This window comes from Hipposideros armiger, unplaced genomic scaffold (assembly GCF_001890085.2).
Source record: "Hipposideros armiger isolate ML-2016 unplaced genomic scaffold, ASM189008v1 scaffold_422, whole genome shotgun sequence".
Taxonomy (NCBI): Eukaryota; Metazoa; Chordata; class Mammalia; order Chiroptera; family Hipposideridae; genus Hipposideros; species Hipposideros armiger.
Window position 1 is genome coordinate 498,461 of NW_017731772.1, and position 12,435 is coordinate 510,895.

Genomic DNA, 12,435 nt, shown 5'->3' on the forward strand with positions numbered 1-12,435 from the left:
AGAACTAAGAAAATGGATCTTTGGGGGGATCTGTATATTCAAGCAGTGTAAGATGTTTCTAGTGCTGTGGAGACAACAGGGAGAGAGAGGAAAATTAGGAGAGTGGATTAAAACTGTGGGCGGCTAGTCTTTAAGGAAGTAAAGAGATGGAAGAACAGCAACCTTTCCACCTTGGTAGTCGTAGAAGATATCCTATGAGTTGATGATACGTATTTTTCAGAATCTGAAATGGTAAAGGAATCTCTGGGTTTGGGGGTTTCTTCTTAGGACACAGACCTAAAAGATGTGATGAGCTAGGCTGTGGAAAGGTTCTGAGTTCATTCACTAAAGTTTTCCCCACACTTTCAGGAGAGAAGGGGGGTGGGATGGTGGTTAGATAAAAGAACAGGAGAGTGAGAGGAAATAATGGGAGAGAGAGTTTTCCATAGGTATTCTGTAATCCTTTACATCTTGCTGAGTATGCCAAGAATACATGGCCAACATCGCTTTACACCCAGGCCATTTCTCAGGGTTTGTTTGCAGTGAACAATCTTGAGAGATGGAAGTATGTCTCCCTCTGGGACAAAGAACAGGTTTGCTTCTTGCTTCCCTGAAATGGTGAGTTCCCCAGGCTCAGTGCTATATAGGACAGTTCTACTGTCCTATAGTGCCACCCACTATGTGCAGGCATCCATCTGGGCCCTCCGTATTACCTTTGTGGGATTTGGAGGGCAAGTGGAATTGATGCAAATGTGTTAATGCTCATACTGCTCGCTGTGCCATGTATAAAGTCCTTTTTCTCTATCCCAGAGATCTCGTGTCTTCTGCCAGAATCCAGGAAACAATAGCAGGCTAATCAATTAGTTTGTAGATAAATTAAAATCCTATCTCAGACCTAACAAGAAAGGAATATAAAAGTTTACAAAAGTGTTTTAAAAGAACTTGAGTATGCACTAAAGCATTTTCTTTTTCTCTGTCTTTCATGAAGTTGCTCACCCATCCTTAAAAACTCTTAATAAATGCTGAGATTCTTGGCGATGCTGTATAATTCTTGGACTCCTTAACTTTGACCTCTAAAGTCACTGAACTTCCTGAATCTTTCCCTAGGCTCATGAAAGACACTGTGAGAGCACTGATGCAGTGTGTTTGATACCAGACTACTGGGGTTTTGCACAGGTCATCCAGCCATTCTTGCCTTCAGGCTACACTTAAATCAGTTCAGTTTTCAAATATCTCCAGAGTGAGTGAGTTTAGCCACATCCCCTCAGTAGCCTATTTCACCTTTTCCCTTTTAGGGTATTTCTCTGTTTCATAATTTAAATAGAATGAAAAAGAGAATGAAATGGCTTATAAGCTAAATTTTTTCCCTTTGGTGGCCTTCCGTGTAGGTATTTGGGAAACTGATCATATCCTGGAGTGAGGGGTATCTTGAAGTTCACTGTCATTGTCTTTTCCCAAGAATGAATGGTGTTTGCATTTTTTATAAAGATTTTTCACTGTGAATCTCATTCCTATTACCATTCTCTGCTGGTTTCCTCAGGGAAAATAGGAAAAGAGCTCTACTTTCTCTGTCTTCAGCTCTTTCCACCCTGCTAAACCTTACATACATTTCCTTTTTTTCCAGAGACGTCTGTGAGTATCATCTTCTAGGCATTGTATTAAGTGGATTCCTCAATTGGGTCATTGGAATGATTAAGTTCTAAGACTACATCTAACACAAGGTTTATGAGTTTATAATATTTGAGGATCATATATCCCCAGTTTATGTACACTGATGTACACTGATAGGTGATGATAGACTATCACACCCTCCATGTACTCTACCCTAAATTGTTCTAGATAGCATGAACAATTTGTCGCGATTTGCCCAACAGAGCATGTGCTTCCAAAGATGAACCTCAGTAAGAGACACTCCATTGCCATAAGCTTCCCTTATAGATATGCCTTGTCTTGTGCTTCAAGTTTTATTAGACTCACTACTATTGATATTGTTATTTTATCTTGCAGTTAAGAAAAATCAATCTTTATTTTGAAGGTCAAAGCAGAATCCATACACATAGTCTCTCATATTAACTTTCCACCATAGTCTGATAGAGAAATACTGAAAGGCTATTCTTTCTCTTTGTCCCTGAATTTTTCAAGCTGTACAGCCAAAAGCAGGTCATGGTTTTCTTTCTTAACTTCCTTAGCCATTCACTTATCAGTCAACAAATGTTTATTTGGGATTTAGCTTATGCAAGCAGCTGGAATTTAATTATCTGATTGAGGATGGTAACAGAGCCATGTAGCTATTAGACATAAATTAAAAAAAATTTTTTTTTAATTCATTAGTGACACTTTTTTAGTATAGGATTTCCTGGGTTAGGGTGAAGTTAATGGGAATGAGGGAATTTATGCTAAGGTGGCCTTGGAGAAGGCCCTGAGAGATCGCTAAAACTCTGCTTAATTAAGTACTTAGCAGTAAATTATTTTTTTCTGTGAATTTTATTTCTTCTCTTAGAAGAGCAGAATTTAATTTTTGCTCTTACAAGTATTACTTTGGCTATTACTATAATCAACAATTTGAAATGTAGCTGTCAATCCACTGGCCATTAAAACATTATGTTCTGCCTGCCTGCGAATCATATTTAGCCAAACTTTAATAGCTAAAATGGAGTCAGAAAAATGATGTTGTAGAATGACTTTTATGGATGTGAAAAGATTTTTATCAGTTGTAATTTTAAATTTCTTTCTTTTGCTCATGTCCATTTTCTAATCTGTTGTTAATATCTGTAAAACTGATGTGGGATCAATTACTTAGAGTTATGGTTTTTAACTGTTGAAAGGGCCAACAAAACCCAGTTTGTGATTTGCCATGTTCTGAAAAACTCAGTATCATTGAAGTTAATATTGGAATGTATGAAGAAAACCAACATTTAGAATTTGAGAAGTAACAAATTCCTGATCTTTTTTTATTGTATGGACACATTTGTGCTTTGAAGATATATACTTTGAAGATTTGTGTTTACATGGTGGAAAGTTCACAAACTTAATTGTCCAACCTTGTATATTATATGGCCTCTGAAAGAGTCCCCGGTGCTTCTGCTCATTGGTATAGCTCTTTTGAGGTCCTGGAGCACTGAAAGGCAAAGGAAACTGGTCATCATAATCTTAGATGCAACCCCGAATTTGAGCGTCTAACATAATCATGGTATAGTTAAACTAACTTTGGTACAATGCTACCAGCTAAATTACAGATTTTATTTGGATGTCACCAGTCATTCCACAACTAATACCCTTTTCCTCTTCCAGAATACTACATTGCATTCAGTTATCATGTCTTAATCTACTCCAAGAAAAGGATTTTCTTTTCCTTGTGACATTGACATTTTGAATAGTACTGATCAGGTATTTTGTAGAATGTTCCTAAGTTTGAGTTCGTCTGATGTTTTCTCAAGATTAGACCGGAGTTATGAATTTTTGGAAAATATATCACAGAATTAAATACTCTTCTCATTGTGTTGTCAGGGGTCCATGATATCAACATGAATTTTTTTAACTGTTGATGTTAATTTTGATCATTTGGTTAAGGTGGTGGTGTCTTCTAGGTTTCTCCACTGTAAAGTTATTATATTATCCTTTTCATTCTTTGTTCTTTAGAAGTAAGTTACTGAGTGCAGCCTGTTCTCAAGGGGCACTTATCAATCTCTCCTGGGGGCAGATTCTCAAAGAATTTGTGGGTGTATGTTAAAACTACCACAGTAATTAACACATGCTAGGGGTGCCGAAAAAATGTATACAAGTGGACACTTTGGTCAGCGTTGCTCAAGCAGTAGTTCGCTGTAATCAGAAGTGTCTGGATGCTGATGGTAACCACTTTGAGCACCTCTTATAATTGCAGAAGTCAAGTGTGACTTGTATTCATCTTTTGTTATTGGTATATATTATTACAATTTTAATAGTATTTTCCTTTCTTAAAATGTGTATCTATTGTTTTGGCAGCCTCTGTCTTTTGGACAAGACACTTTGAGGCCACGTAACTATTCTGTTTCCCTATAAGGCTTGCCTCATAATGTTATCATTCGTTAGTGAATCTTGTCTGTAACAATTATTAGTGTGGTGTTCTAAAATGATTTACTCTATCCTTCATTCCTCCATTTATTGATTGGAATTCTTCTGTAAGGAAGAGCTGTCCCTTCTCTCTTGTTTATTTAATCATTTATTTGTATCACTATGGGCTCACAGATATTTGTTTTATTCTTTGGGTTTCTAGCTGAAACTTCTTACTGACTTACACAACTTCCAGCAACATCTGCCTCACCTAAGCAAGTGCTAGAATCCTATTTCTCTCTCCTGGTACCTGCCACTCCCAGATTTCATATTACTTGTTTGCCCTGTAATCTCATGGTCCAATGGGTTCAAGAAAAGTTGGTAATTTGCCGTTCAGCTTTTTTCTTGTTGTAAAGATGTGAGTGAGGCTTTTCCAGCTCTCTACATCTCTAAGCTGAAACTAGAAGTCTACATAATGTATTTTAATATAACATGTATTATATTTTAATGTAAATACAATACAATATAATAAACCAACTGTAAAAAGATTTTAGTTGTAAGGAACCTTTAAGATGAACTAGGTATTAGATGATATTAAGGAATTATTGTTAGTTTTGTTAGATGTGATAATGGATGGTATTGTAAGATAATGTCCTTTGTTTTTAGGAGGGCTTGAGGAAGTATTTAGGGATGAAATATCATGATCTTTCTAATTTTGTTTTGTTTTCATAGGGGTCTTTTAATGTGGCTATTTCATCATGGAGTCCTAAAGATTTAAATTGAAAGTTAATTCACCAAGGTCTGCTTGGTATAATTAAAATAATTTGGGCCTGATTTATTGGGTCATCGGGAAAGTCATGAAGTATTTTTCTATGTTTTTCAATGCAAAAATACATCATGACTTTCCCGATGACCCAGTACTTTAGGACCTTGCCTGAATTGAGCCAATGATGTAAAAATTTGTGACTATTCCTTTAATCTTTAAAATGAATCATTTCATAGACCCAGAGCTCTTTGAAAAGGAGGTAAGTACATTGAAGGAAGAAACTTTGAATAACATCACAAATACATATGAGGATTACTTCTCAATGTCCCCAAAAGGGACTTGCAGAGATTTTCCATGGTCACTGCACAATAAGAAGAGGCAAATACCTCAAACTTCTAGGAACTATTGAGCACTCACTTTGAAACACCACTGGTACCTGGGACACAGAATGCCAGCATAGTGGCAGTTTGTGGGACCCAAGCATTGGAGATAAATAGATTTTTAACCAGGAGATCTCTCAGTGGATCCCTTATTATATCTTATGGTTATTTTCTAGTTTCTCTGTGGTAGTTTAAATAGCTATCCTTAGCAAATAACAGAATCCTCTTTTTGGCTCCCAGACTTTTACAAAAAAGGCTATTATGGTCTAAAAGACCAAACGGAGGAAGCATGTGGTGTTTCACTTCCCTAAAAAAATAAATCAAAAGCAATACGACATCTCTTGGGAAACCACAGGTATTAGAACCACCACAGGATGTGAAAATGGGGATGTCTTAACACATCCCCATTTTTAATCTCCTGTTTGGACAATGCTGAAAACAGAAGGATTTTAGAGACCAACCATGTGTTTTCTTAATGTTAAAATTTTTTTAAAATTTCAACTACAGTTGACATTCAACATTATATTAGTTCCAGGTGTGTAGCATAGTGGTTAGACATTGATATAACTCACAAAGACATTTGTATAACTTAATTGGGAGGTGACTTCAACTGTAGCTGCTGTCCTAAATATAGTTTTCTTACCTGGAACAAATTGGTTCTGTCTTGGCTTCTGGATTTAACAGTTGAACTGTCACTGCTCCCCAATATTCCATCTGTAGAAAAATATCAGGAAACATTGGCTTTAACCTGGAAGGAATAGCAATAAACTTTTGCTAAATTACCTCAGGTGATGCTAATATCATGATTTTATGCTACTTTATAGTGAGTGTTACGGGGACGTTGGCTGTTTTCAGCAGGACATTATACTGGTCCACACACTGATGACATCATACTGGTAAGACCTGAGGAAAGGAAGTGATGGGTACCCTTGATGTTTTGGTAAGACACTTATGTTCCAGTAAAAAATACAGGGCCTTCTTTTTTATACTTGAATCCTCTCAGCCTCATTGACCACTGTTAGAATAAAATGGCTGTAGATGTAGATGTGGGCTTTGACCAGTTTCATGCAGGTACAGCCTGGCAGCAACTCACCCTGGGCCTGTGTCACATGCCTCTTGCTCCCCACCCTGGAAGTTCTCTGACACTGCAGTCTGGGACCCCTGCAGGAACCCCTTTGACATACATGCATACAAGGTGAGAGAGCTCTTGCCTTACAGAAATGTAACCTAGGATTGGTCCAGTTGGGCACTCCCCTAGGACTTTGACTCTTGAAGGCATGGCACAGAGAGGCAGGCACAGCAGTGCTTATTTATGTGGTCATGGGACTAAGAGTCGGTGGTGCTTGCAGCGGGGGCACAGCCTTGGCGCCTGCAGTGGCAAAGCCTGAAACAGCTCCTGATTAGGGCTGTGTCTCAGTTGGTGACTTCTTTTGGCTCCTGCCTATTTTTCAGTCTTTACATTGATCCTATGGGCTATCCATTAGTTTTCTTCAAATAATTTTTCTGCTGAAGTAGTTTCTACTATTTGGAACCATGACCCCTGACTTCGTGTAGTGAGAGCATGGGACTAACTGACCTCTACACGGTTACCTCATCTTTTCCCCCAACTCTGTTACAATGTTGTTTCTGTTTCATCAATGCGTGCGTTTCATGAGGCTTTTTTTTTCTTTAAAAAAAAAAGCAATGATTTATTTGGCTTATGTTTATAGTTTTTCTACAGGTTGTCTTTTGAGAAGGTGAGTGTGAAGAGCAGGGAACTGAGTAAATGCCAGTCTGATACTTAACAGCCATGAGGCTACTTGATGTTTTGAATTCATTTTATTAATTAAATCCAACTGGATGATTTATTATAAAGTTAATGGTGTGACTTTCTTTCTGTCGGGTAGGTTAGTTCTGGGTGTCAACTATCACAGAGGCAGAATGCAAAAATTTTCAAATGTGAACAAGAAAAAGTAAGGTTTTGCTGTTTGTTTTGTTGTTATTGGTATATACTGTTAATTCAATTTAACACATGGTGACTGAAGGATCTAATATTTGCCGGCCTTTTTCATACATACATAAAGATAGTATGAAGGACCTGAATAGACCTAAATTGCTTCGATTAAAGGAGAGAGAGATGGAGAAGCCCAGAGGAAAGATCTGTGAGCCAATGTTGTAGCTTGAAGAGATTTGAAGGTTAAATGAAGAAGGATATAAAGGCAGATAGTAACACTTTGGATGGTGGCTGAGGAGAAATTTTGGAGAACTGGAGATGTATAATGGGGATTTTTGGAGAGAAATACTTTGTGTGTGATGTAAACTATCTCCATTTCCCCCAAGAAATCATAAAATCCGTATTTCTTACTGATGCCTGTGGGTGAAGGAGATAAATGTAGGGTGAAAATAGAGACAACATGTAAAGGCAGTCAACACTTCGCTTACAGATATCACTTTTGTAATATTATTTAAATGTCATTTGTCACTATCCTTCACTGGGGCTTAGTCAAGCTGTAGTACGATTCATGCATCAAGGCTCTTTTCTTATGTTTGATCTATTTTTCCACACGGATTTGCCCCCATGTTCATCTAAGTGAGAATTAGCATTTCCTGAGGACCTACTGTGCACCATCACTAAGCTAGCTTCATACCAAGGTGATGGAGTGGTGAAGTGGGAATTGCCTGTTGCAGTGGAAGAAGGATTTAATCACTGAGTTTCTTTAGAATTGTTTGTAAATTATAGTAAGGAAAAGCAGGTTACGTTTTAGCTGGTTTTGTTTTTATTTTAAAATTTTCTATAGATAATGCACCCCCTTTCCATCTGCACTTGGTGCATATCCGCTCTCAAACTTCCCTTGGTATGTCACTGTTGTATCACTTAGAATAACCCTGCAAGATCTTGTCACCCCCATATTATAGATGAACCTAATCGAAGAGATTAGAATCTCACTCAAGGACATTGTTAGACAGGAGAGAAGATTTCAACCTAGCACCTCAGGTGTGCAAACCTGTGCTGTCCTCACTACATTGCCTCCTCAAGGCAGCCTGGCTATACCAGGAGGCAGATTTCCCGGCCATTCTAGGATTTGGCAGATTAGTGCTGCTCTCTCTCCAGCTTTTCAAATCTCATGGAGGATAGAGTACCACTTGGGACAAGGACGCACTGTCTCCCTGGTGGCAAAAATCCTTTGGTTGTCTTTGGTCTATAAAGCTCTTATGATACCTTTTCATTGTGAAAAGAACTATAAAACAGCAGTGACTAAATTCAGACCTACAGGACAGTACAGCTGTCCTACTTCCCTAATGTATTTGGCTTATCCTCAAGAAATAAACATAAATAGCATTGTGGCTTGTCTGTGATTAAAGGGAAGTCTCTTGCATGAAAAAGTTGATTTAAAAAAAAACCAGCTTAATGAAATAACAAGTATTATGATGAGGTATCAAAACTAATTTACTCTTGGTCAGGATATGCCCTTTTTTATACATCCATATGGAAGGATGGATTCAAGAGAGCAGTAAATTAAGAGTTCAAAGCAGTGGAGGATGTTTGCTTTGAACATTAAGCAGCAATAGAAAAATCCCTCTTTCTTGCTTTGAATTGCTACCTTCTTTCTATTTCCCCCCCATTTTTAGCTCCCCTTCCTCAATGCTGAATATTTATTGTTAAAGTGTACTTACCAAAAGTAGATTCAGTCCTCTTTGCTCTCATGGTAAGGGGCTTCTCTTGCTTATAAATTAACACTAAAAACACTTTTGACTCAAGCCTAAACGAGACAAACATATGGATTAGATTTATTTTGAAATAAACATGGCTTTAAGACTGATCTGTGGTAGTGGTAGCACAGGGAGAGGGAGACAGAAATACACTTGGGGCTTTTCTAACATCAAAACACTTAGAAATATTTTTAGGTCAGTCATAACCCCAGCAGCACAGATGACCTCATTCCTGGAACAATCTTCCCATCCAAGCAGAATCCTACAGCTCTGTGAGTTAGGAGGCTGGTGAACACTTTCCTGCTTGGTTTCCATCTATCCCTCACCCTCTGATTCTCCATATTTTGTGGTAGAAGTGGACTATAAAGCTACCAACCTCTTAATCTAATTTTTTTGCATCTTAAATTATGCTGTTGCCCTTATTTCCATTTTTTGTCCAAGTGTGGTCCATAGATCACCTGCATCAAAATGCCAGAGGTTCTTGTTAGAAATGCAGAGTCCCAGGTTCCACACCAGTCCTAATGAATCCACGTCTTCATGGGTGCAGACAAGAGATCTGCATTTTAACAAGATGTCTGAGCACACTGAAGTTTGAGATCTACTCTTCTGATAACTTAGTACTAACTAACATTTTATCCATGTTAAATTGTTAGGTTATGACACCCTGGGGCTATATTTAGGTAATAATAATTTTAGCACTGCTTAAGGTTTCAATTCCACTAGTCTTTATTGATCTCCTACAGGCTTTTTCGGCACATTATTTCACATAACAATAAATTATCCAGTGAAGTAAGTATTTTATCCCATAGTAAAGATGAAGAAATTGAGGCTTCCAGATATTACTTGCTCACCCAAATTTATACTAGTTAGTGGTGGAACTAGGATTTCCATCAGGTTTCTGACTCCACCAGCCAACCTCTTATATTTCTACCACAGCTGTTCTTTAGCTGAATTATAGGTATTTATTAAGCTTCTCCTATGGGCTAGGCTCTGTTCTAAAAGATTGAGTAACAGGAGACAAGACCCCTACTCCCCTAGATGACATTCTAATAAGGGAAGGCAGATATTAAACAGCTGAAATGCATGTAAGTACCACAATAAAGAAAATGCAATAAATGAAGATTTTAAGTCTGAGAAAACAATATTCTTATAAGCTTTATTGTCACATAAAACTAAATAAGACATTATTAGTCTTAAGGGCTAAAAAGTCTTTATTATATCTGGCAGATGATGTGAGAATTGTCCATAAATATTAATGAGGATTGTATATAACCAAGGAAATACAAAATTGGAAAATTCTGTCTCATAAATAATCCTCGTTATGATCAACTAGTCAGATTGGAAAAAATTTTTAAAATCTGTTTAAGCGTTTCACCATGTGACACATTAGGCAAACATTCTTCATCTATCACCCTGAGCATCTCAGCCCCCAGATAAATGGAAATGGTTTTGAAAAAGAACAGAAGAAACTATCTTTGCTCTTGGCTTAGGTTATGGGGCCACGTGGGCCTAATACTCTTTATATTTTGAAACACGCTTGAACAAATGCCTTTCTGGCACTCACTGGGGAGCACTTTTATTTATTTTAATTTGATTGTAGTTCTCCTGAAAGCAAAATTAAGATGAGTGACTAGTGTGAAAGAGAGAGAGGGGCAAGGGCTTGGAGACACCCCACGTCATTCCTAGAACTGGGTCAGGTTACAAGAAAACAATGCACCTAATTTTCCTTCACCTGGTTTCCTGTTGAAGTACTTTTTTTGAGCTTCACTTTTCTAGGCTTTTGAGGGAGTCGATGAAAGAAATAATCACATGAGAACTATTCCTGTATTCTCTCAAAATGGCTTTTGAGACATTGCTCCTTTTGTTTTTCTGAGCTGTTCTGAGGATTTGTGTGAAGAGTTATTTTAACTTAATGCTCAGAGTGGTTTTGTTCTCCTGACCAACTCGGCCTGGAATCCATTTCTCTGTGTGAATGCCTGGCTAACCTCTGCTCATTCAGCTCAGATGTTACTACTTTTAGAGTTGTCCCCTCTGCTTGCCCCCCCTCTTGCCCCCCTTCTAAGGAGCTAGTCATTCCACCTTCCCTACCCAAGCTCTGCATCTTGAACATAGCTTCTGCAGCTGAATTTTTTCACTGTTTCCTTGTCTTCTTCAGTGATAGCCTGAGTTACCATGAGGATAATGACTGAGTCCTCAGCATTTATTGCAGTGGTAGCCACATATAAACATTTTTAAAATTAAATCCAAACTGGTGTAAGTTTGATATTAGGAATTGGAGTAAAGTGAATAGGAGTAAGCCTTAAACACTAAAAAGGGTGTTCTAATAAGCAAAAATGACTAGAAAGGTATAGAATCTGTCCTAGGAGTTACTAAGGGGTATACTACTCAGTGGGAAAGGGGGCTCAACACAATTAGGGGACATCTACTGAAATGAATCTCTTTCCTACTTATACTGCTAGAGGGTTGAGACTCCTCAATAAACTGGCTGCAGTTGGGATGGGTATAAGGACCGTCTTTGCAATTGTAATCCAGCATTGATTTCCCCTTCTTCTGGTAAGAGGTTCCTGATTTTGCCTTGGAGAATTATCTCTCTCTTATCATATACCCCTTGTGGAACTGTCAGTTAAAGCACCAACTTTCTATTAGCCAAAGAGGGGGCATGTGATGCGAGAAAGGCCAATATATTGATCTCTCATGGGAAATTGAAAATTGAGAAGAGGGACCCAACACCTGAAAGTGGGTGGAGCTCATTCATGGGTGGGTCTCACCCTAAAGAGACCGTCTCTTACTTTCTGTTCTAGATCCTGAGCAGTGTTTGCTCTTGTCTCCCCTGAAGCCTGGTTCATTCTTCCTCCCATTCGTTCAATATTTATTGTATATTATTTGAGGTTCCTGGGATTTTGTGTTAAACAAGGCAGATAAGCCCCCGCTCTCATGGAGCCCACATTCTGTGGTAGTTCTTCAGATCTTCCTCGCTCTTGGAGCTACCCCATAGCCTTCTAATACGTTCTTTTCCTGCTTATGTTAGCCAGGCTGGTTTCTGTTGCTTGTAGCCACAACCCTGGCTGATCGATCACTGACCAAGTTCACCCTCCTTACCGTGGCACACAAGGCCCTTCCTCATCTGATCCAGCCTGTGCTCACCTCGCCACCCTGTCGGGCCTATGCTACAGCTCACTTACACCAAATTGCAGCAGAACCTTGGCATTTGCTGATTGTTTGCAGATTTGATCATTTGACAAGGACACAAAGGACTCTGAGTCATAGGTATTTTCCTGGGGTTCAACTCAAGGTAGTTCTCATATCTTTATTCCTGTGGTTCCTTCATATTAACATCTTCTTCCTTTTCTACCATTGTCTACCCAGCAAAGTTCCCCCCTTTAAAATTCAGTTCAAACATCAATTTCTGCATCCTCTGCCTTGGAAGTTTATTTAGGCCTAGAGGCAAGAGCATGCATGGGCTATACAATCAGTCGGATTCATTCACTAGTTCTGTACCCTTGGGCAAGTCAAGCTTGTTGAGCATCAGTTTTCTCATATTTAAAATGGGGATAATAACACCTGTCTCACTGGTCTGTTATGAAGATGGAA

The 12,435-nt window shown here is 38.4% G+C and overlaps 1 long non-coding RNA gene across 1 annotated transcript; it reads right to left on the minus strand.

The window, feature by feature from the left end:
- Positions 1-2,924: 2,924 nt before the first annotated feature.
- On the minus strand, positions 2,925-9,002 carry LOC109394396 (uncharacterized). Its single transcript, XR_002126437.1, has 3 exons — positions 8,809-9,002; positions 5,798-5,868; positions 2,925-3,097 (listed from the first exon to the last, which is right to left on the minus strand). It is a non-coding gene; the product is annotated as an uncharacterized LOC109394396 (long non-coding RNA).
- Positions 9,003-12,435: the final 3,433 nt, after the last annotated feature.